This window comes from Canis lupus, chromosome 27 (assembly GCF_048164855.1).
Source record: "Canis lupus baileyi chromosome 27, mCanLup2.hap1, whole genome shotgun sequence".
NCBI lineage: Eukaryota > Metazoa > Chordata > Mammalia > Carnivora > Canidae > Canis > Canis lupus.
Window position 1 is genome coordinate 11,631,593 of NC_132864.1, and position 22,847 is coordinate 11,654,439.

At 51.6% G+C, this 22,847-nt stretch overlaps 2 long non-coding RNA genes across 4 annotated transcripts in view; both read left to right on the forward strand.

Moving 5' to 3' along the window:
- The first annotated feature begins 309 nt into the window (after nucleotides 1-309).
- On the forward strand, nucleotides 310-9,881 carry LOC140618959 (uncharacterized). The gene is made up of 2 exons (XR_012018931.1): nucleotides 310-568; nucleotides 9,701-9,881. It is a non-coding gene; the product is annotated as an uncharacterized lncRNA (long non-coding RNA).
- A 1,947-nt stretch (nucleotides 9,882-11,828) lies between these two features.
- Nucleotides 11,829-22,847, forward strand: part of LOC140619192 (uncharacterized) — a 42,710-nt gene continuing 31,691 nt past the window's right edge. For 2 of the 3 annotated variants that reach the window (XR_012019116.1, XR_012019118.1), the window contains exons 1-2: nucleotides 20,710-20,966; nucleotides 21,116-21,202. This is a non-coding gene — a long non-coding RNA (uncharacterized lncRNA). Of the gene's footprint in view, nucleotides 13,035-20,709; nucleotides 20,967-21,115; nucleotides 21,203-22,847 lie in introns of those variants that run through there. The other variant, XR_012019117.1, reaches the window with a different exon arrangement.

Here is a 22,847-nt window from a genome sequence, read left to right on the forward strand (position 1 = left end):
CCCTGCATGGAGCCTGCTTCTCCCTCTGCCTGTGTCCCTGCCTCTCTCTGTCTCTCATGAATAAATAAATAAAATCTTTTTAAATGAAAATGAAGATTCGGCAGACCGGGGCTTCACAATTTGTGCTCCCTTGTACGTTTGCGATGAGCAAGCTGACAGCCTGTGCACAAGAGATGCCCTGCAATATACCTGTGTGAAGTTAGGGGGGGCTGTGGACATGGGAATTAGCAACGTCTGCAGAAGGCAGGATTTGCTCACCGGAAATGACCTTGATTCTTTCAGTCTGGGTGGCGGGGCCTCACCTCCAGAGTGGCTCCCGAGTCTGAACGTGGGATTCCTGTGAGCTCAGGGCCCAGACCACACAGAGCTGCCCTTGGTCTCCTGTTGGGATGGACCCCGTCCTGATGAACACTTTGGGTGTCCCGCAGACGTAAAATGTCAGACCCGAGGGGGGCCCTGGTGTACAGCCTAAAACAGGTCGTTGCTAAAGTTGACTGAGCACTTGCTGCGCATGGTGCATTATTTTAAACTCCTGGTGTGAGCTCCTTTCATTCTCCCCACCACACAGGTAAGTGCCCTTGTCATCATCATCTGGTTTTACAGATGGAGAAACAGAGAGGCACCGAAGCACAGAGGCACAGAGGGGGAGTAAGTGTCTGAGGTCTTATGGCTGGCCAGAGTCTGAGCCCAGATATGCTCCGCCACTGGCTACGTGTCTCCTTGTCCAGTTAACCAGGACTCATCTCTATTGCTGGCCACCAGAGATGTCTGCCTTCTCTTATCCCCCCTGGAATCCCATGGGGGGTGACTGAATATAATTTCCAACCAAAGGGACAGGCAGGTCCTGGTTCTGGAGAGTCTGCAAAGGTGGGGAGATGAAAAGGGATAGCAAGGCTCAGATCCCCCAGACACAACCCCAGGGAGTCCATCTAAAGGGAGGCCCTGCATACCAGGGATGTACCAACCATTGTGGAAAGGCTCCCAGCAGGGGAACATTCAGACTCATTCCAGAGAGGTTGAGAATGGAAGGGAAGAAAGGAGTAAGAATAAACATTTCTAAAAATAGTACTTGGCTCTCCAAACCCTACAACAAGGCTTGAAGAAGGGTGGCAGATGGGGGGAAGCAACTCAGGACTTTGGAATAGAGACCCCCCCCCCCCTTCAGCTTCGGTGTAGGTGGGGTTCCTGCCTCTCTGACTTCTTCCCTCTCTGCGGTTTAGGAACCAGCTGGGTGTGTGTGTGTCCAGGACCGCCGTATCTTCCTAAGGGTGAAGGCCAAATGGCAAGGTCTTGGAGTCCCCAGTCATGAGTTCTTCTAGATTCCATGGCACATTTGCCACAAAGCCTTAGCCACAGCCAACTTGACAATGTCCAGAAGTGCTTGGCTCAGGAAAAAGGGGAACTTCAAGACAGAGCCATTTGTCTTCCACTTGAGGCAGCAGATGTGAGCAGCATTGGCCACGATGCACGTTTCTGCAAACTAGGTCTCATTTGCCTCGTCTACTTCCATTACGGAATGGGACTTCCTCTCCCCTAGGAAAACATTTCAGCAGATGGATTGGAATGATGTGCTGTGGAAGCTATGAGAGTGGAGGCCGGGCCTGCGGCAGTTTTCCAGAACTGTGGAACATTCTTTTGGTCGCTGGGATCTTCTGTCTGTTTCCATGACCCACCCCATCTGCTCATCCCTGGGCTGCAAGATTTCTTCCATTTTAGGGGACGGAGACTCCCTGATGAGATGCTAGTGTCTCTGGGTCTGTTTCATGGCCCAGAGCTCAGTTCTGTGGTCTCTTACTGTGGCCACAACAAGTTGTTTGAGGGAAGGGCATGATTTCTCCCATGATATCAGCCTTGAAGATCAGGCAGGCGGCAGGGTTTGGAAGCTAGAGCTGTTTGCTGGAGAGCTCATGCAAGTTCACTGTGTCGCTCATGTAAGTCGCTTGACCTCTCTGTGTCCCAGCCAACAGGCATTAGAATTCCTGCCCTGTTCATTTCCCAGGTCCTCATGAGGATTGTAAAGAAGGACCTCTTATGCACTTGACGCTGGAAATAGTTTGCAAAGAGGCTTTGAAATATGTTTGCAAAGTAGTGTTGGAACAAACCCTAACACCCAGCAGGCAGTTTATTGAAAGTGTCAGGTCTAGTGGAGCTGAGCTGTAATACTGGACATCACCAGGAGGTGTCACTGTCAAACACGTCACTGGCATCCTCATGCAGGTGAGTTCTTCATGTGGTTTTACTCTTCTTGTTTTTTTTTTTTAAAGATTTTATTTATTTATTCATGAGAGACACACAGAGAGAGGCAGAGACACAGGCAGAGGGAGAAGCAGCCTCCCTGCGAGGAGCCCAATGCGGGACTCCATCCCAGGACCCCAGGATCATGACCTGAGTCAAAGCTAGATGCTCAACCACTGAGCCACCCAGGTACCCCTCATGTGGCTTTTCTCTGAGTAAAACCAACCTCTTTAAATGATGTATGGAGATCAGTGCAGGTGAGCTTAAATGCTCACGGAACCAGGCAGCAGTATTTATGAGCCTGGAAGGCCAGGTGTTTGGTAGGGTAGCTTGAGTGCTAGCTAGAGGGTGGAGGTATGTCCTGCCCAGGGCTTGGCTGGACAGTCAGTGGGTGTGGGAGAGGCAGCTGGTGCTTTGCCATCCTCAAGGCAACACTTTGTCAACACTTTGATTTTTTAATTATCTTTTAAAAATATTTTATTTATTTATTAGAAAGAGAGAGAGAGAACAAGCAGGGGGAGTGGCAGAGGGAGAGGGAGAAGCAGGCTCCCCGCTGAGCAGGGAGCCCAACACGGGGCTCAATCCCAGGACCCCAGGATCATGACCTGAGCCAAAGGCAGAAGCTTAACTGACTGAGCCCCCCAGGTGCCCCTTGTCAACACTTTTAAAGGTACACAACTGACACCATAATGGCTAAGACTGATGAAATACGTGAAAGTGTGAAAATGTATTGTCAGACCTAGGCTTAAAGAGAGTGGCATTTTGTGTGTTGTGCTCTGGGTGAGCGACACCCCTCCCTTCACACGCCAGGCCTGGCTGCCCTTATGTCATTGGAGAACCTGGCTTTGCCTTCAGTCATGTCGACAGCTGCTTTATTAGGATGCAGGCTATTGTTGCCAAGTCTTCCAAATTTTTTTTTAATTTTCAGAAGAAGATGGTTTAAAAAAATATGAAATTTCCTGATTTTTAATTATTGGCAACAAACCCCGATTAAATAAAGAACTATGTGGGCCAAATGAAACACATCTTGGAAAAGACTTTCAGTTTTCGAGCAGTACTTGCCTTTGCTTGTTAGTTGTATGATCTAAGCATGCACATCTGTGGCTAGAAACCCCTTCCTGGAGGTGTGTGGGTGGGTGTCTTTCATCAGCCGAATTCATGGAACATGTTTATCTTATATACAAACCAAGTAAAAAAAAAAAAAAAACACAAGTGAAAAAGATCCTACTTTGGGGTTTATAAGTGGTAACAAAGAAGACGTAGGTCTTTAGAGTCAGAACTGGATGTGAATCTCAGCTCTGCTATTTACTAGCTGTGTGACTGTGGGCAAGTCACTTAACCTCTCTGAACCTCAACATCCTCATCTATAAAAACGAGGCTAGCAAAAATACCAATGTGGTAGCCATGGGTAGTGTGTGCACCACATACTTCCAGTTTTTACCTTCTGGGCACATGGGAGATGGTGGTCCCTTGGCCCTCTTGAGGTTGGATGGGGTCCTGTGATTCCCATGAGAGGGGAGTGTTATTTGTAACACTTAGTGGGCTGCAGCATTTACCTACTGGTGTGAGAAGCTTCAGAACCCCTTTTCCCTCTGCTTCATCAGTGTGGGACCCAGAGTGAGGACTGCACAGAGCCCAGCCCCTCTGACTTCTGTAGAATGAGCAAGAAATAAACCTTCACTATTTTTTTTAAATTTTTATTTATTTATGATAGTCACAGAGAGAGAGAGAGAGAGAGGCAGAGACACAGGCAGAGGCAGAAGCAGGCTCCATGCACCGGGAGCCCGACGTGGGATTCGATCCCGGGTCTCCAGGATCGCACCCTGGGCCAAAGGCCTGCACCAAACCGCTGCGCCACCCAGGGATCCCAAAAACCTTCGCTATTTTAAGCTGCTAAAATCTTGGGAGATTTGTGTAACTACAGAGTGCATCACCTGGACCAGCCCGGCTGGTACAACCTACCTTTGGGAATGTAGGGAGGGTTCAACGAAATAACGTATCCAAGGGGCTTAGCACAGTATCCGTCACGTAATGAGCAGGAAATAAATGGTGGAGTCCTCTCGTTCCCTCAACAAATACTTGCTGAGGGCCTACTGCTTGCCGGCCCTATTCTAGGCACTGGAGTTAGAGGAGTGAACAATCAGACCCAGATTCCTGCCCCCCTGGGCTTGCATTCTCCTGACCTGTAGGCTCTCCTCCCTCAGCGGTGCATGAGCAGCATAGGGCCGTGGGCTTTGTCCTGAGCCCACTGAGGGATTGAAAGCAAGTCTGTAGACACCATCAATGGCAGACAGATGGGGGTTGGGGGTGTTCCTGGCTTTCTAGGAGGCCACAGGCGGATTGTGACCCTTTCCAGCCAGGTCCCCAGGATGCCTGCAGAAACGTCCGTCAGTAACGGAGGTCCTGGCGACTTCACCTGGGGAGTGAACAGAATGGCTGGTAGGAGACACATCCACACCTAAACCGGAAACTGTGCGAAAGGGGGGACACCAGGCGTTTCTAAAAGGACGCTCACATCCTTCAGATGCCTCTTAGTGCTTGGCTTATGTCTTTTAGTCCCTAGAGATTTATCCTACGAGGAGGAATTCACTGCATTTTACAGATGAGGCAGTTGAGGCTCAGAGTGGTGGAGCGAGCTGTCCAAAGCTGCACAGCAGGGTAGTGTGGCATCTGGGATTCAACCCCAGCTTGTGTGCCCCCCGTGCTGATCTCTCATGATATTCCGTCCTGGGCTCCCTTCTCAAGCAGACTCCCAGCCAAGGTACTCTTTGTGCTTTCTGGTTTTGGTTATTTTGTCCCTGTTGCCTGAGAACCTACTGTGTGCTGGCCCTGAGAGGCACTCAATCTGCATCCTCTCATTCCATGTTCACAAGGATCCACAGCAGTCACTATCACCCTTAATCCCATTTCACAGAAGAGGCCATCGAGGCTCGAGGATATGACCTGTCTAGCCAGGTGGCCAGCTGGTATCGGGCAGCTCTGCGGAACTGATGCTCTGGAAGCAGAGAGGGTGGTGTCAGAGGGAAGTAAAGGGTTGTGGAGCTTCAGGTGCACGTCCCCTGGGGGCTGATTGCCAGGGAGCTGCCCTGGCTTATTGTCTCTGGCCGTGACCCCAGGGCAGTGATAATTCTAGGGTAACTTCAGGTCATGTCCCAGGGGACAGGAGTGGCCTTGGACCAGACCAGAGGGTATACGTTAGTGACCTATAGACATGCTGACTTTAGCTTACACAGTGTTTAAAGTTGGGGGAGGGGCGGGGGTGGTGAAACAAAAACTAAATTAATGGCCAATACTTAAAACTCAGGGGATTTTGTATGAAATCTGCATTTCAGCTACTTTTGCAAAATCAGGAGATCTGGTCACACAGGGCCCTCTTGCCTGCCTAGCCGCTGCTCCCTGGGTCTGAGAAAGGGTGCATATTCTATGTCTTTGCTGGGCCAGCCTTGCTCCTAAATGCTGCCAGTGGTGGCATTTGACCCCTTGACCCTGCACTGAACCTGCCCTCTTAGAACAGACTTCTAGAAGCTGTCAGAGGGTTGTCCCGGACACGGGAACACATCAGTAGTGTGTGGACCACCCCCTGCTCTGTGACTGTCCCTCATTTCTACTCTGCTGCCACTTGAAAACGTCCCCTCGGATCTCAGTGTTGTATCTTGAGAAACAACACTGAGCAGCAAGGACCAAGCCAAGTGCAGAGGGCGAGGCCGAGGTAACCATGAGGATAACGATCATGTCCCTCCCTGCCTAAGACGTCGGGTCCTGATCCTCAGAACCCCAGACTGTGTGATCCTCCATGGCAAAGGGGCTTTGCGATGTGGTTCAGTTAAGGATCAGGACATGGAGCAAGGATCCAATCCCGGATCATGCAGGCAGCCCTATGTGGTCACAAGACTTACAAGAGGGAGCCCCCCGCCCCCCACCCCAAGTCAGAGCTGGAGGTGGGAGGGTGGAAGCGGAGGTTGCAAGGATGGACATGAAGGTGGGACAGGGGTCATGAGCCAAGGGATACGGGCGCCTGAGAAACTGGGAAAGATGAGAAACAGATGGTCCCCTGGGGCCTCCCGACGGAACACAGTCCTGCCGGCACCTTGCTTTGACTCCTGACCTTCAGAACTACAAGCAAATGAAGCAAGGCCTGCGGCTCTAAGCAGGCCAATGAACGCCAGGTTATTTGTTGGGGCAGCAATAGGACACAGGCAGGGTGAGATGCTCTGCGGCGGACGGGGGACCACAGGGCTGCATAGACCTGACAGGTCCCGCCCGGGGCCCAGTGTAGGCACCTCAATCTATGAAGTCCTCTCAGTAACCCTATGAGAATGTGAGGCCCAGAGAGGGAGAGCCACCTGACCCGGGTCACACAGCCTGTGGGCTCGGTATGGACTTGAAGCTGGGCCGTGGGGCTTCAGGTCTGCCCTCGTGGCTCTCACTGCTTTTTATAACCCAAGGTCAGAAGTACTTGGCTTTCTCTGTGCTGTGCTGTGGGCTGTGCTGTGCTGGTGTGCGCCGTTCGTCCTCCGGTCCCACTCCCTCCTTGTCCTGGAGGGTGACCGTGTGGCCTGCCCTTCCTCGGCCGCCTGGCAGGGCTCACGGATGGGCGGCCTCAGCGGGAGGTAGGGGGAGACTGGAGGCATGCAGCCTCAGAGCCCCCCTGCTCCTGCTGCCCAGGAGACGCAGTCACCTCCTCCGCAGCTCCCTCACCCCCACTCAGGTGTCACGTCCTCTCGCTGGCTGCCTCCTGCCCACGGTGGCCACAGCCCCCCGAGGGTGCTGGTGGGCCCCTGGGCACCTCTCTGCCCCTGCTCGGCACCTGCCTGCACCTCTGTCGGTAGTTCCCTTGATTAAAACCTCTCGGGATGCCTGGGTGGCTCAGTGGTTGAGCGTCTGCCTTTGGCCTGGGATCTGATCCCGGAGACCTGGGATCAAGTCCCACATCGGGCTCCCTGCATGGAGCCTGCTTCTCCCTCTGCCTGTGTCTCTGCCTCTCTCTGTGTGTGTCTCTCATGAATAAATAAATAAAATCTTTAAAAAATAATAAAAATAAATAAAAAAATAAAATAAAACCTCTCGAACCACTGGTTTGGATGCCAGTCCTGCTTGACGTTCGGAGGCCATTGAGGCTGGTCCCCACCGTGATCTCATGGGGTGGGTTTATGAACCCATTTTACAGCTGAGGCAACCAAGACCCAGCGAGGTTGATTTGCTCCCCCGAGGTGCCCAGGTGGCTAGCCATAGGGCCAGGAGGCTCTGCGCCCGGGGCCAGCCTCTGCCCTGTACACTGTCTCCCCAACCAAGTGGGCGTCCTCCTCCCCACAGCCTTGGGTTTCCTCCTCTGTCAAACCAAGAAGAAACATAACAAGTACCCGAAGTGTTGCTCTGTAGACAGGATTGTCTTTGTACTTACCCCCTACCCCCACTTTCTTCCAACCATCTAGAAACTGTGGGTTGGGGTCCATTTGCCCCTATGTGCATGTCTACTTTCTCCACAAAGCTGATACCTGTATGGTGTTCTAGCTTCTTCTCAAGCATGTAAAAGCTCCTAACATTCTCCATGGAGCCTTCCCTCAGAACCAGGCAGACCTGTGAGTCTCAGCCCTGACGCTGCTGGCCTTGGGCCATCCCGGCCACAGTAACACGCTTAGCAGCACTCCTGGCCTCGGCCCACTAGATGCCAGTAGTGCCCAACCCTTGGTGGTGACAACCAAAAGAACCGGTTCCAGACAGTGTCAGGTGTCCCCTGGGAGCAGAGGTGTCCCTTTCCTGAGAAGCACTGGTTCTGAGTTTGAGTTTTCACTGGTATCTGTTAGGAGCCACGAGGCTTTTCCAAGTGTGACTTTGCTTGGCCCTCCTTGCCCCAAAGCCTCCCCAGAAATATTCACATCTTAGCCTGACTTTTGGTTGCCCCTCGAATCTCCAAGAGCCCTTTCTGTCATTGCAAAGGGGGTGCCCACTATGTCTTTCGCTGCCCGTCCAAAGCCTGTGTTTGCCCAGTCTCTGAGGAACCCCTCCCCAAAACCTCCCTGTTCCCTCTGAACTTTGGCAAATGTTTCTTCCGCTCCTAACGACCCAGAGGAGTTGCAAAATGGGATTTCCTCCAGACGCTCTTCCCTCGACCTCCCTGCCCCTGGAGGGAATTAATTTCCTGGAAAAAAAAAAAAAAAAAAATCTCATAGTCCACCGTTCTGCAGGACTGGAGTTGGCGGGCTGTTATTCGGTGCTGGGGCTAGGGTCCTCCCTGACTTGGGGGATGGGGAGGGAGGGGAAGGCGTCCGGGACTGGCGGAAGCCCAGCTGCCGCCCTGAAAGCCTCCCTGCCACCTCCCGCCACCCTGTGAGCTTTGTCATTGAAGAGGCAGGACACACACGGGGCCCCAAGATATCCATTTGTCTCCCTCATTTGCAAGCACTGAATGAAATCGTTCAGCATTTCCCGACAGGACAGAATGCAGCAACTCCAAATGAGCTATTTATGGGCCATTTTTTTCAGCATTACTTGCATATTATAATTAAGAGATAATGTCAGTGGAATAGAACATTGTCACCGGGTAATGGTCTCCCGCTGCTTCCGAAATGTCAAGGCAAAGTCACAGCATTTATCAAAAATAAATGTTGGCGGGAAGACGCGACGTTTGTTTTCACAGCAGGGACATTAATCCCGGGACAACGATATGGCAATGTCTTTATTTCTCTTTTCCGGAGTGATGGATGCCGGCACGATCCTGTGTGATGGATGGAGGGTCTTGCTGGCTGCCGGGGGGTGGACAGTTGGGGCAGAGGTGCTGGCTGCCTGGCCGGGTGGCCACGTTTGGGTGGGGTTGGCTGTCCTCAGCCTCCGCCCAGAATCAGCAAATTCACTCTGCACCGATGTGCTGGCGGTGGCCTGTGGAGGTGTCCTGGCTCCCGATTGGGCAGGGAGTCTTCTGCAGCTGGCGGCGGCCTGCTGATTGGGCGGGCAGAGGGCGGACACTTGGCAGGTCCTCCTTCCTGCCACCATGCTGGTCCCTGGGGAGTGGGCACGGTGATGGAGAGGCGTACCCTGGGCAACCCCAGTTTCAGCATCGCTGCCCAAGAGAGGGCCAGCATGGGAAAGGGCAGCTGAGCCGGCCAGCCACCGGGCGGCCTCCTGGGGATCCGGGGCACAGGGACCTCTAACTCTGCAGGCAGCCTTCATGCCCCTGCTGCATGGCCTGCGAGGCTGACATCTCTTCTGCATGGCTCCCCCGAGTGATCTTGCTCAAGTGCACAGCTGATCCTGCAGCTGATCCTGAAATCCCCCTGGTCCCTTGGGACAAGGTCTCACCTTCTTGAGGGCTCCGATATAGCTTTCCCAAAGTCCTGGCAATTCCTCCAAGTGGCTGGCTCTGTCTCCCACCAGCAGAGGCCTTGACTCTTTCCTTCCCCTGGGACGCCCTTCTCTGCTCCTGCCTACACACAACCCCCAATTGAACTGTCTCCCATTTCTTCCTCAGGCCTCCAGTTCACCAACTCCTCTTCCAGGAAGCCCTCCCCGACCTCCCAAGCCTTGGATATGTGCTTCGGCTCTACTCTGAATCACACCAACATGACTGCTTGGAGTTTATATGAGTTACCTATTGGCAGAACAACACTACAAAACAAATCCCCCCAAATATCAGTGATCTCCAACAAGAAGCATTTCTTTGACTCTTGTGTTTGCAGGCCAGCAGATGAGGCTGGACACGGCTGGGGTCTTCTGTCTCAACTGGTGCACGTCTGGGAGTGGCTGGCCTGTGGCTGATGGAGGGTGGGATTGCTGGGGAGGGGGACGGCTCTGCATTGCTCCCCTGGTCTCTCCACCAGCAGGCTTGCCTGGGTGTGATCCCTGGTGATGGCAAAGGTGCAGGAGGGCAGGCAGGAGCATGGCAGGCCTCATGCAGCCTCCCGGGGAGCCGGCCCACCTGTACATCCATTGGCTGGAGCCGGTCTCAAGGCCAGTTCAGACTCGAGTTCAGACTCGAGGGCAGGGGAAATAAACTTTGCCGGCTTACTGTGAGGAACTGAAAGCCACATGGCAAAGGGCGTGGAGATGGGGTGGGGTAAGGAATTGGGATCCTCAAGGTGATCTGTCATGGTTTGAGTCAAGGTCTTACAACACACAGTGGGCACCTAAAAACTGCTGCACATCTATAGTGATTCTTCTGATGGTGGCGAAGACAGCGAGGTGCGTGCGTGTGTGCATGTGTGTATTGTGGTGAGAAGACACAGCATAAAATATATCGTCTTTCTCGTTTTTCAAGCAGGCAAGTAGGTGTTAGATGGATTCACATGGTTGTCAAATCTCCAGAACCCCTTTCATCTGTCAAACCGACACTCTGTCCCCACAAAACACCAACGTCCCAGCCCCACGCCCAGCCCTCCAAGCCCCTATCCTATGTCCCATCTTTATGCTTGCACCTCCTCCAGCTGCCTCGGGTCACTGGAATCACGCAGTATCTGGCCTCTTGTGATAGACTTCTTTCACTAAACGTGATGTCCATGAGGTTCATCTATGTTGTAGCAGGTGTCAGAATGCCCTTCCCTTCTAAGGCTGAATCCTGTTCCACGGTGCGCATAGACCACGTTTTGCTCGTCCATTCATCTGTGGAGGGACACGGGGACCGCTTTCGCATTTTAGCTGTTGTGAGTCGCGCTGCTACATACGTGGGTGTACAGAAACCCCTTCGAGATCCTGCCTCAGCCCCTTTGGGAGTATGCCCAGACGTGGGATTGCTGGATCAGGGTGCTGTGTGTTAGCTCAGTGGGGAAAGCCTTTGGAACGAGAACTGTGGTCCGCACGTTTGACAGAGCAGCAGCAAACTGGGCGAGCTCCGGGGTCAGGTGGCCTGCTTTAGTTCCCAGCTCTGCGGGTTCCTAATTGTGTTTTCTCAGGGGGGTCACTGCTCTGGCGCTCAGTTTTGTCCTCTGTGAAATGGCGATAAAGATAGTATTGATTCATAGAGAGAAAAGATGAAATGAGTAAGAAGAGTGCCTGGCACATAGCACACACTCAGTAAATAACACTCGTGTGTTGTTTTAGGCAAAGTTGTCTGATGATCGTGCATTTGACACCTCTCCCTACCCCCCAGCCCCGGGGGCGGGATGTGTTGTAGCCAACGGGTGGCTGTGGGAGATGCCTTCATTCTCTCTCAGAACACAGCCAGGGTTTCTCCACACGCGGGGAAGCCCCAGGACTGCGAGGCTGGAGTTTGGGGACCAGCCTGGGCCTTGGGAGGGGTGAGGGCTGTGGCGGTGGGCAGGGCAGGAGGGAGGTTTCCTGCCTCCGCAGATGTTCAGCGCCCTGATTCAGAGGCCTCCCCGGCCAAGCCTCCTCTTCCCCTGCGCAGATTGCAATTTGGGCCCGGCAGGAAGAGAGAAATGAGCTTGCATAATAGAGGAACATTTGGTTCTCTCGGCTGGGCCTGCGGAGGGGGAAGGTTTCTGTGCTCAAGTGCGCAGCGCGGGGGCAGACTGGAGAGGTTTCCTGCTGCCGGCGGTGGAGGGGGGCGGGGGGCCCAGTCCACCCAGGAGGAGGAGGTGCTGAGGTGGATGAGGGGGAAGCGGCTCTCCCTGCCCCCCACCACGGGGAAGGGCACACAGGGAGGGGGTAAGGGGCTCTGTTGTTTTCAGAGACAGGAGAGAGGGTTCAAGTGAAACCACCCAGGGCAGTGCTGTGGCCTCAGGAATGCTAAGCAAGCTCACAGCAGCAGCCGGCTGTCCCTCTGTCCCTGGGCCCTCCGGGACACTTCTCAGCTCAGGGAAATCTGTGTCCTCAGGACAGAGTTGAACATAAACTTCTTGATCTAAGGAGGTGGGTTGGAGCCTCCATGGTGGGCCCTCCCCAGGGCCATGGGGCTGGGCGAGAGAGAGAGAGAGAGAGAGAGAGAGAGAGAGAGAGAGAAAGAGAGAGAGAGAGAGAGAACTGAGCACAGACTGGCCAAGGTCAGGAGGTCGATTCCCAGATGCGACACCCCCCTCCTAACTGGACCCCTGCCTCTGCTGTTTATTAGGGAATTGAGATAGGACAATCCCCCCGAAGACCCTGGGGGGTTCAAGGCCAAGTGGGAACACAATCATGACTCTCTAAGGGCTTTTGTAATTCTCGATGTGTTGTTTGAGTCCCTGACCTGGTTTAGGCCTTGTGACAGCGCAGACTGCTGAGGAGCAGCTTCTCAGTCTTTGGACACCTATTTGCTGGGTACTGGCTCTATCCCAGGCCCTGCTCCAGGGGTTGGGGGTACCATGGCCAGCAGAGTGGATGAAGAGCCATGCACTCAGGGAGGTTATGTTCTAGGGAATGTAATGCAGAACGAGGACATACCTGACAAGACGTCACATCCATACGGAGGGCACAGCGATGCCCTTTGCTGTGTGACTTGGTACTTCTTCCCACCAAAGGGCGAAGGTGTATTTCCCACCCCTTGACTTTGGGTGTGGCCAAGTGATCTGCTTTGACTTTGTCCAAATGAATGAAGTGGAAGTGATTCTGTGCTATTTCTGTCCCTGGCCCTCAAGGGACCTTGTACTTTTCTGTACCCTTACCATTGTGTGAGACAAACATGTCTTGGATTGGCACCCACTGATCCAAGGAGGTGGAACAGCCAAGCCTGGCCTGGATCAGCCAAGTGACGGAGGTGTCGATGATAATATGTGATTTTTTTTAAGATTTTATTTTTAAGTCATCTCTACACCCAATGTGGGTCTGGAACTTACAGCCCTGAGGTCAAGACTGGCATGTTCCACTGAATGAGCCAGTTCTACTTCACATGAGCAGCTGACACCACTTCTGTTTATGTCTTATCGGTCCAGGTAAGTCACACGGCTGGGCCAAACTTCTGGGGGTTGGGGTGGGAGTTGAAAAAAATCCATGTGATTGTTGTTTTAAGCCACTGAACTGAGGGGTTATTTGTTATGCAGCACACTGGTGGCAATAGCTAACTGATAAAACCAGCTCTTGACAAGTGCTATTATTAATTAACCTCATTCTATAGGCAAAGAAACTGAAGCCCAAAGAGGTGAGAAGAGCTTCTTAACATTATAATTAATGTGTCCAAGCCCAGACAGGAACCTAGCTGACTTGACTCCATTTGGCTTATTGATTCAGCACATTTTAAAAAAAGATTTTATGTATTTATTTGAGAGAGAGAGAGAATGAGCAGGGGGGAGGGGTAGAGGGAGAAGGAGAAGCGGACTGCTTGCTGAACAGGGAGCATGACATGGGACTTGATCCCAGGATCCCAGGATCATGACCTGAGCCAAAGGCAGATGCTTAACCAACTAAGCCACCAAAATGCCCCATTTATCACGTTTTTATTGAGCAACTACTATGAGCTTGTAATTGTATTGGAAATTAGAGATAGCACAATGCAAAAGATACTCCTTTTGCAAGTAACCTTTGTTTTAAAAGGACTTCACTTTTCTTAGAGTTTCCACAAAAGTTAAGACTTGGGTCCCATCACTTGGTGTATATGCCTCTCCTGGAACCACTCACAGCTGTGACAAGATGCGGTGCTCTAATTGGCCAGGCTGGGTCACGTGTCCACCTGTGTTACTGGAAGAAAGGATGGCCTGACCTGAACCAGATGGACTTACAGCAAAGGAGAGGTGGTTTTCCCAGAGAAAGAGTGGGTGCTGTTAAATCTTAAGAGGGGGAAGTAGATGCTGGGCAGAAAAAAAAAGCAATGCTCACTCCAGATGTCTGAGGTCCTGACTGAGACCCCCCCACCAGCATCTCTGTGGTCCTCAGGGAAGGCCCCTTGGGTTCACAGCTGCTCCAGGCCTCCCCCTACCTCCGACATCCTCGCAGGAGCTCTGCCCGATGCTTGGAAGATCAGATGTGATTTATTCCTGGCATCTGTGTTACCACTTGCTGCGAGGTGCTTTGCAGTGGAACAGTAAGTCACAGGGCCATTTATCTTGTTGGCGGCTTCTGATGAAATGAGCAGCCTGAGCAGACAGGGCCTTTAACGAACACGATCAGGGCTGTTCATTTAGAAACCAGGAAACCTTGAAATTGGCTTTAATTGAAGGGGTGAGCAGAGAGGAGTTTGGCTGGGTTTGTTCAGATTGGAGACACCGCATCTCCAGAAAGGTCACAACGATGGGCAGATCTGGCTTTGAATCCTGGACTTGCCTATACATTTGACTTTGGGCAGGCTCTGTGACCTCTCCCAGGCTCGGTTTTCTCACTTGTGAAATGGATATGCATTGGTCAGTCCAGGGTCAGTTATGCTGTAGTAACAAACAACCCCCAAATGTCATGGCTTGAAACAGGCAAAGTTTGTTTTTTGTTTATGCTACATGTTTACCGTGGGTTGGCTGTGAGCTCTGCTCCACACTGCCTCACTCAGGCATCCAGACTGATGGAGCCTCCCAGCTACAGTGTGGAGCATTCCTGGGCATGGGGCAAATTGTGTGTACTGGTCCTTATAGGGTCTTCACATGAGCAGCTCACATCACTTCTGCTCACATCTCATTGGTCCAGGCAAATCACACAGCTGTGTGGAACTTCTGGTGGTAGACAGGGAAGTTGAGAAAAATCCTACTGTGTGACTGTTAGCAAGAAAACCAGAAGGGTTATTATTCATCAGAAAGCAATTCTGCTGAGCCATCCTAGAAGTCAGGGTTTTTCCTCTCCCTCCTGGAGATGCTAATTATCTGACGCTAATCCATTCCATACTTGTGGGCCAGAGTCCTCACCCTCCCTCACTTCGCTGTCACTCCCTCTGCTGCGAATTTCAATGAACAGCAGTTATTATGCTGCTACATATTAAAGCAGGCCAGATTCGCATTTAAAGAATCCCTATGGTGGCCACTCTCAGGGGACCCAAATCTGGCCCAGAGAGGGCTGAGACCAAGTGTTTACCTCTCACTGTATCCCCAGAATCTAGAACTGTGCCTGGTACATGGTGAATGCTCAGTAATTACTTGTTGCCATTGTGAAATGATGCACCCAACATCACAGGCCCTGGAAAATGTCAGAGGCAGGATTCTAAGTGTTTACTGCTGCTGTCCCCATGGGTCACTGCTAATTATTGGGCACTCATCATGTGCCAGGCCTCCTGAGCCAACTGCCCCACATGCATTAACCCCTTAATCCTCTGAACAACCCCTGGCCCATTGTGGTTGACACAACTGTGTCAGGATTCTTTAAAAAAAAAAAAAAGAATCTTAAATTTCCCCCAGTTTTATTAAGATATAATTGACATATAACATTGTTGTAGTTTTGGGTGCACAACATGATGATTTGATATATGTGCATATTATGAAATCATCGCCATAATAAGTTTAGTTACCATCCATCATCACACATCGTTATAATTTTTTTTCTTAGAATGAGACTTTTAGGATTTACTCTCCTAGCAACTTTCAAATATACAATATGGTATTGCTAACTTCAGGCAAGAATCTTTACTGAGATATTCATTCCTGTTTATTCATCTTGCAATTTTCCCTCCTCTGATTCCAAGACAGTATCTAGCCCTTTGTATTTTCTTGAGTTTTGTTTTTGCCAAGCAGAAGGTAAAAGCTTCTGGAAGATAGTCCATCTCTCTGCTTTGTATTAATCTAGGCTCTCTAGAGAACCAGACCAACAGGATCTCTCTCTCACTCTCACTCTTTCTCTGTCTCTATCTATAGACTTACTATAAGGATTTGGCTCATGTGGTTACGGGGCCTGAGAAGTTTCAGTCTGCTATTTGAAAGCTGAAGACCCAGGAAGGCCAAGGGCGTAAGCTTCATCCAAGTGCGAGTCTAAAGCCAGGGGAAGACCAATGTTCCAGCCTCAAGACATTCAGGCAGAGAGAGCAAATTCTCCTTTATTCACCCCTTTGGTCTATTCAGATCTTCAACTGATTGGACAAGGCCCACCCACACAAAGGAGAGCCATCTGCTTTACTCAGCCTCCCAATTCAAATCATAATCTCGTCCAAAAACACCCTCATGGACACCCAGAATAATGTCCAGCTAAATACCTCAGCAGCCCACATTCCAGTCTGATTGATACATAAGATTAACCATCACATGGTTTTGTGAAAACCCCAAGTATTAGGGTAGAATATCAGCTGCTATAATAGAATCCCCTGCCCCCCAAAAAAACCCCACATTGGTTGAAACAAGAGAGAAGCTTGTTTCTCTTTGATGGAAGAGTGCTGAGGGAGGTGTGGGCCCAGGGAAGCCGGGAGCTCAGCTCCACAGTCCTGGTGGGGGGGTGGGGGGAGGTGGGTCCTTCTATCTTATTCTAGCAACCCTGGGACATGGTCCTTCATGGCATGGGTGGAGTGGAGTCAGAGCTTTATCCACATCCAGCTCTCAGAAAGGGGGTGGCCAGGGGGTAGGCCCGTGTTGCAGAAGCTGTACACACTGCTTCTGCTTGCATTCCGATGGGAGCAACGGGGACTGAAAGGTGTATCTCTGGCTCAGCAGCCATGGGTCAGTGGAAGTTTTCTCCCAGTGGGACAGGAAGCATCCCGAGTTCGTGGAGAAGCTGCTGTTGGCTCTGGAGGGGGACAGAGAGAGGGAAAGAGACTTTCACATGCTTGGGTCAGCAGGAAGGAGCCATTCCATGGAGGTGCCCCAGGGAGGTGACAGGATCTAGAAGCTGCATCATGTACCAGGAAGAGGGTGCTCTAAACAAAGAGGTTGCAGTGTGGACAAGCCTCTTATTCCCACAGAACAACACGGATGCTGAAGGTGGGGCTGCATGGTTCCCGATCCCAAGCATCTCAGGGGATCATTGGCCAGAGGGACCTCTCAGACTTTTGCTGTCTGATGCAGCCCAGCATGGAGGAGTCCTAGTCCTGAGACTGAGACTGAATTTTCTATCATCTTGGAAGGATGAGGGCTTGGGATTGGCTCTATGTTGATTGGAAAGAAGTAAAAATAGGTGTATCTTGCAGACCTGGATTTGTGGCCTGGGCTGTACACCCACTGCACTGATGTCCCTGTTTTACCGAGTGAGGAGACGTGCTCGGAGATGTCAGATCACTGACCCCTCATCACACAGCAAGTCTCCAATCACAGTGGGGTTTAGAGCGAGGCCTGCAGTTTGCAGACCTTACCCATACCACTGCTGGCCTTCCTACCCTGCTCGGTGTGCAGGTACCATGTGGGGTTTGAATGCAGGGCAGGAAGAAGGAATTAGGGTGGTGGTGGACTCTGGGAACCTCAGTAGATGGCTGTGATGTGTGACGTAGATTTACCAGGCATTCTAGAAAGTTCAGTAGGCTGCATCCTGGGAAGCCTCCCAAAGGTTCTTAACACGTATGTCTCAGAAGCAAAGGCTGTTTTTTAAACAAGTTGTCACCCACTTGGTCTCCCCACCCCAGGCTGGGCTGGAAACAGCTGTGAATTGTTTGAAGCTGCTCTTGCATCATGCTCCTCCCTCGCGGAGTACCTGCTTGGAGAACAGAAACCAACTCTCAGGCTTGACAGGGCCTGAGCTGGAGGATGCATGGCCGAGAGCTCAGTCTGGTCTGCCACTTCCAGGCCAGGCGGGTTAATTCATCTCTCTGAGCCTCAGTATCCTCATCTCTGAAATGGACCCAATAATGCCATTGCAGGTGCAGTTCAATGAGAAAACAGGTGCATGTCTTAGCCCCTTGTCTGGTGCAAGTAGAAAGAGCTCAGGGTAACGCTGGCATTTTCTTATAAAGTTGAATTTTCTGGTCTCGAGCGACTCAGCCATCTTTCTCTTAGGCACATGCCAAAGTGAAACTTGCCCTTGCCTCAGGCAGCGTGTGCAAGAATGTGCACAGCAGCGCTGTTCACTGTAGCGAAGCCTGGAGCCAACCGAAATACTCATGGGAAGGAACGTGGATAAATTGTGGCGTGTTCACAGGGTGGAATATTACACAGTAGTGGAAATTAATGCACATCATGTCCAGGCCAATGCACAATGGGTCTTAATGACAGTGTACAGCAAAATTTCCCGACTTCAGTGCTCTTATATTTTCTCATTATTGTTTTTCAACAGCAGTTTTACAGAGGCATAATTCACATATAATAAATCACGGGATTCAATGGATTTTAGTCTCTTCACAGACTTGTGCAACGACCACCACAATCAATTATTGCACATCTTCTTCACCCTAAAAGGAAACTGCAGGGATCCCTGGGTGGCTCAGCAGTTTAGAGCCTGCCTTCGGCCCAGGGCGTGATCCTGGAGTCCCGGGATCGAGTCCCACAAGGAGGCTCCTGCAGGGAGCCTGCTTCTCCCTCTGCCTGTGTCTCTGCCTCTCTCTGTGTGTGTCTCTCATGAATAAATAAATAAAAAATCTTTAAAAGGAAACTCTATCCCGCTTAGCGGCCACGCCCTTAGGTCCACTGCCAACCCCCAGCAACTACCAGTCTGCTTCCTGTCTCCAGGACTGGCCCTTTCTGGACCCTTCATATCCGTGGAATCACACACCATGTGATCTTTTGTGTCCAGTTCTGTCCACCCAGCATGATGCCTCCAAAGTTCACCTGTGTTTGTAGCAGCTTCGCCTCTTGTTATGGTGGACTCGTAGTCTGTTGGATGGAGAGGCCACGTTTCCTTTAAATACTCACAGGTGACGGATGTTTGGGTTGTTCCCAGTTTTTGGCGATTGTGAATAGTGCTGCTGTGAAGATTTGTGTACAGATGTTTGTGTGGACCTCTGTTTTCATTTCCTCCGGCACTGCTGACATTTGGGGCAGGATAATTCTCTGTTGCAGGGGGCTGTCCGGGACACAGCAGGATGCTCAGCAGCACCCCTGGTGCCGACCCTCTAGACGTAGGTAGCACAGCACCTCCAGCCACTTGGGACCATCAACACTGTCTCCAGACATTGCCCAATGTTGCCCAGAGGCAAAATCGCCCCTGGCTGAGAATCAAGGGGGTAGAACAAGAGCATCCAGTCACAGAGGGCTACGAACAATACCATACTCTTGGTGAGCTTGAGAACACCTACGGCTTGGTACTGCATTATTCAGGGCAATGGTTCTCAACGTGTGGCCCTGGAGCAGCAGCCTCCTCTCGGGATGTGTTAGAAATGCAGATTCTCAGGCCCTGCTCCAGATCTTGGGAATCAGACGCTCTGGGGGTGGAGCCTGGAATCTGTTCCCACAGGTTTCTGGGTGATTCGGGGCACATGCCCACATGTACGCCAATAATCTGTAAGTAGAAAAACAAGGGAATGATGAACACACGCTCAGGGTTGTGTGCCTGGCCCAGGGTGAGGACAAGATGAATGTGCATGAAATTGAGGAATGGTGTTCACTTCTAGGAAGAGCTGGTGGCACGTGGGTACCCTCACGCGTCCTGCTCTTGTTCTGGTACAGGGGAGGGGCGTCAGAAGTGCCCAGTTATATTATGGAACAAGACATTTAAAAGTACAAACAGGGATCCCTGGGTGGCGCAGCGGTTTGGCGCCTGCCTTTGGCCCAGGGCGCGATCCTGGAGACCCGGGATCGAATCCCACGTCGGGCTCCCGGTGCATGGAGCCTGCTTCTCCCTCTGCCTGTGTCTCTGCCTCTCCCTCTGCCTGTGTCTCTGCCTCTCTCTCTCTCTGTGACTATCATTAAAAAAAAATAAAAGTACAAACAGAAGTGAAGAGACGGGCAGCTGGGTGGCTCAGTGGTTGAGGGTCTGCCTTCGGCTCAGGTCATGATCCTGGGGTCCTGGGATCGAGCTCCATGGTGGGCTTTGCACTCAGCGGGGAACCTGCTTCTCCCTCTCCCTCTGCCCCTCCCTCTGCTTGTGTTCTCTCTCTCTCTCTCAAAGAAATAAAATACCTACTTTTTTAAGATGAAGAGACAAACCAAACTATAAAATAAGAATAGGCACCCATCAATAATGGGAGTGAGTCGTGAGATTAGGATGACCCTGATTTTGTCATGAGATCCTGAAAGAACTAACGCTGGGCACTACTGCTATGTCTGAGTTTATTTGTTGAAAGGGGAGGAGAGGTCTTGCAGGGCCCCCACAATAAGGCCTCCCTCTGCTGCCTGGCTGGTCATCATGAGGTTTATCAGACGCCCCTTGGCTCTAGAAATTATGAGTAGTATGCTAGCTTACACACACACAGTCACACTGGTTCATGGTGTCCCATTTTACAGATAGGGAAACTGAGTCTGAGATTAATTGACTTGCTTGAGGGTTCAGTGGTTTGGGATTGGAGACTCAGTGCAGGCAAAGGGTCTATCGCTGGACCTTCAGGGGCTTGGGCAGGGTCACTCTGAACATCCAAGCCAAGGTCTCACTGGGATTTCTTCCAATGAAAGCCAAGTTCAAGATGTTTTGGTTTCTCTGTGAATGGCCCTAATCTTCTCTGTTATAGGCCTGGTTGGTTGGCTGGGGCTGTTGTTTCCTTGAAATACCCAAAAGATGAGGTCATAAGATCCAGAGAGGTGAAGACATCCCCCAAGATCCCCAGCAGAGGCAGGATTCTTAAGCAGCTCACCTCCTCCAGGAAGCCCTCTCCACCCCCCCCACCCCGCCCCATGCCTGCTGCATTCCCTCATCTCCTACAGAACTTGGGGGCTTAGGGACACATCCCCAGAGCCTCTTTGTCTTCCACCACAACTCAGTTGGTTGTCAGCCCTCCCAGGCAGAGCCCAAACTTTCATGTCTCTTCCCTCCCCTTCAGTAGATGCTCTGGATGTCAGTGGGCAGAGCAGAGACAGCCCTGAGGCTCATGCGGAAGGATTCCCGGAGCATTTGCCCCTTACTCCCCCACCTCGAAGCGCTCTGAAGCAGAGGCACCCAGCTCTGCAAACAAAGTAAGCTGAGACAGGGAAGCTCCAACTCCCCAGACAACACCTCAAGTGACTTTAGCTGCACTATGCGCCCAGAGCCCTGCCTGGATGAATGCATCCTAGACCGCCTATGGCCTTTCTCATGGTTTCGTCATGTCATCCCCATTTTACAGGTGCAGAAGCAGGCGCAGAGAGGCCGCCTGACTGGCCCGAGGTCATACAGCCACAGAGGAGCCTGGAGGTGGGTGGAGAGACTCCAGGTAGGCCGGTATTTATGGCTCCCATAAGGGAGGATACAGACCAAAGCCATGAGGCCCCTCAGACTGTTTTTAGGTTTGGGTCATGCCGTTTCTTCCAGGTTATATAGCCTGGGCGGGCAGCTCGAATCCTGGCCAAGGAATGTCACAGCGGCTCAGCAGGGCCAGGGTGGGGGCAGAGGAGGGAGTGGCGTCTTGGCAGGGGTAACAAATAGAGAGCAGATTGTGTTTTCCTTTGCTTCCACCCCCAGCAGGGGGAGGGGATGCACCGAACCCAATTACCCACTTACAATGGATGCTCTATTGTGGGATGAGGCAAGGTCAGGGCAGGCGGGTGAGGTGGGGCGGGGCGCAGCTCTGCCCCGGGCGCAGTGTCCCTGGCACAGCCGGTTGGCTGGGCCCCGGCTGACCTGGCTTCCTCCTGCGCCCCGCCTCCCTCTTCCTGGCTCACAAAGACCCAGCGTCTCTTTTCCAAAGCTGAGTGCTGCTCTCCAAGTAACCCTCATGCTCCCACTGTCTAGGACTTTCCACAAGAACCAAGGACCCTCCCCGGAGCACTCCAGGCTCCTTCATTCACTCCTCCCTCCCCCATCTCTGTCTCCACCTATCTTGTTAATGGTCTTGAAATGTTGATGGGTCAGGCAGCTTGGCTTCCATGGAGATTCACTCATTCTTCACCAGCCTGATAAGCACCCAGCACACATGGACGCTAAGGCTGTGTTCATCCACCTACTGTGCGGAGCACCCACTGTGTGTGGTCACTAGAGATACTTTCATTCATTCACCAAGTATCTGCGGAGCATGCACAGAGATACATGTGTTTATCAAATCTTTGTGGAGCACCTGCCGTGTGCTAAATGCTAGGGCTATGTGCATTCATTTGCCAAGTGTCCGTGGAGCCCCTACTTTGTGTCAGGTGTTTAGGATGCTGCAGCGAACAAGACAGACATGGTCTCAGGCATCCTGTAGTCCACTGCAGATGCTCAACCGCAATTTGATGGGCATTTATTGCACACCAACTACATGTCGTGTTGTTAGGCTCTTGGAGGACACCATTGGAGATCATGGTGGTCAGTGTGGGTAGCAGGAGGATGAGCCAAAACTCAGATTCCGATGGGAATCCTGCCTCCATTACGAACTAAGTTTGTAACTTTGAAAGATTGATCTTACCTGCAGGATCTCAGTTTATTCACCTGTGAAACAGGTGGTACCCTCTTGCCTCATGAGGAAGGGCCTCCCTGAGACTGAAATCAACCCAGAAGAAACAGAGGGAATGAGTCTTGATGGTGCTGTTTTGAACCCCTGGATCCAGCTGTGCCTGAAGCTTGTGCAAATTCTGGACTTTTCAGTAACATGAGCCAGTAAATTCTCTTTGTTGCTTCAGTCACCTTGAATTGGGATTTTGTCACTTGAAACCAAGAGCTCTGACTCATAAGTAGGCCTTTGCTCCCCCCATATTTCATAGAACAGAAATCCCACTCATCCTGGCATATATGAACAGGGAAAATGAATTCCTTGGCTTTCTAAAAAGCTGATGAGAAATGAATAGTGGGAGAGGTGGCATGACCACTCCTTTCTTTTTGCTGTGTGAGGACATCCATTCTCCCGTGGCCCCCGACCTTGCCTCACTGAGCCAGAACAGAAATCA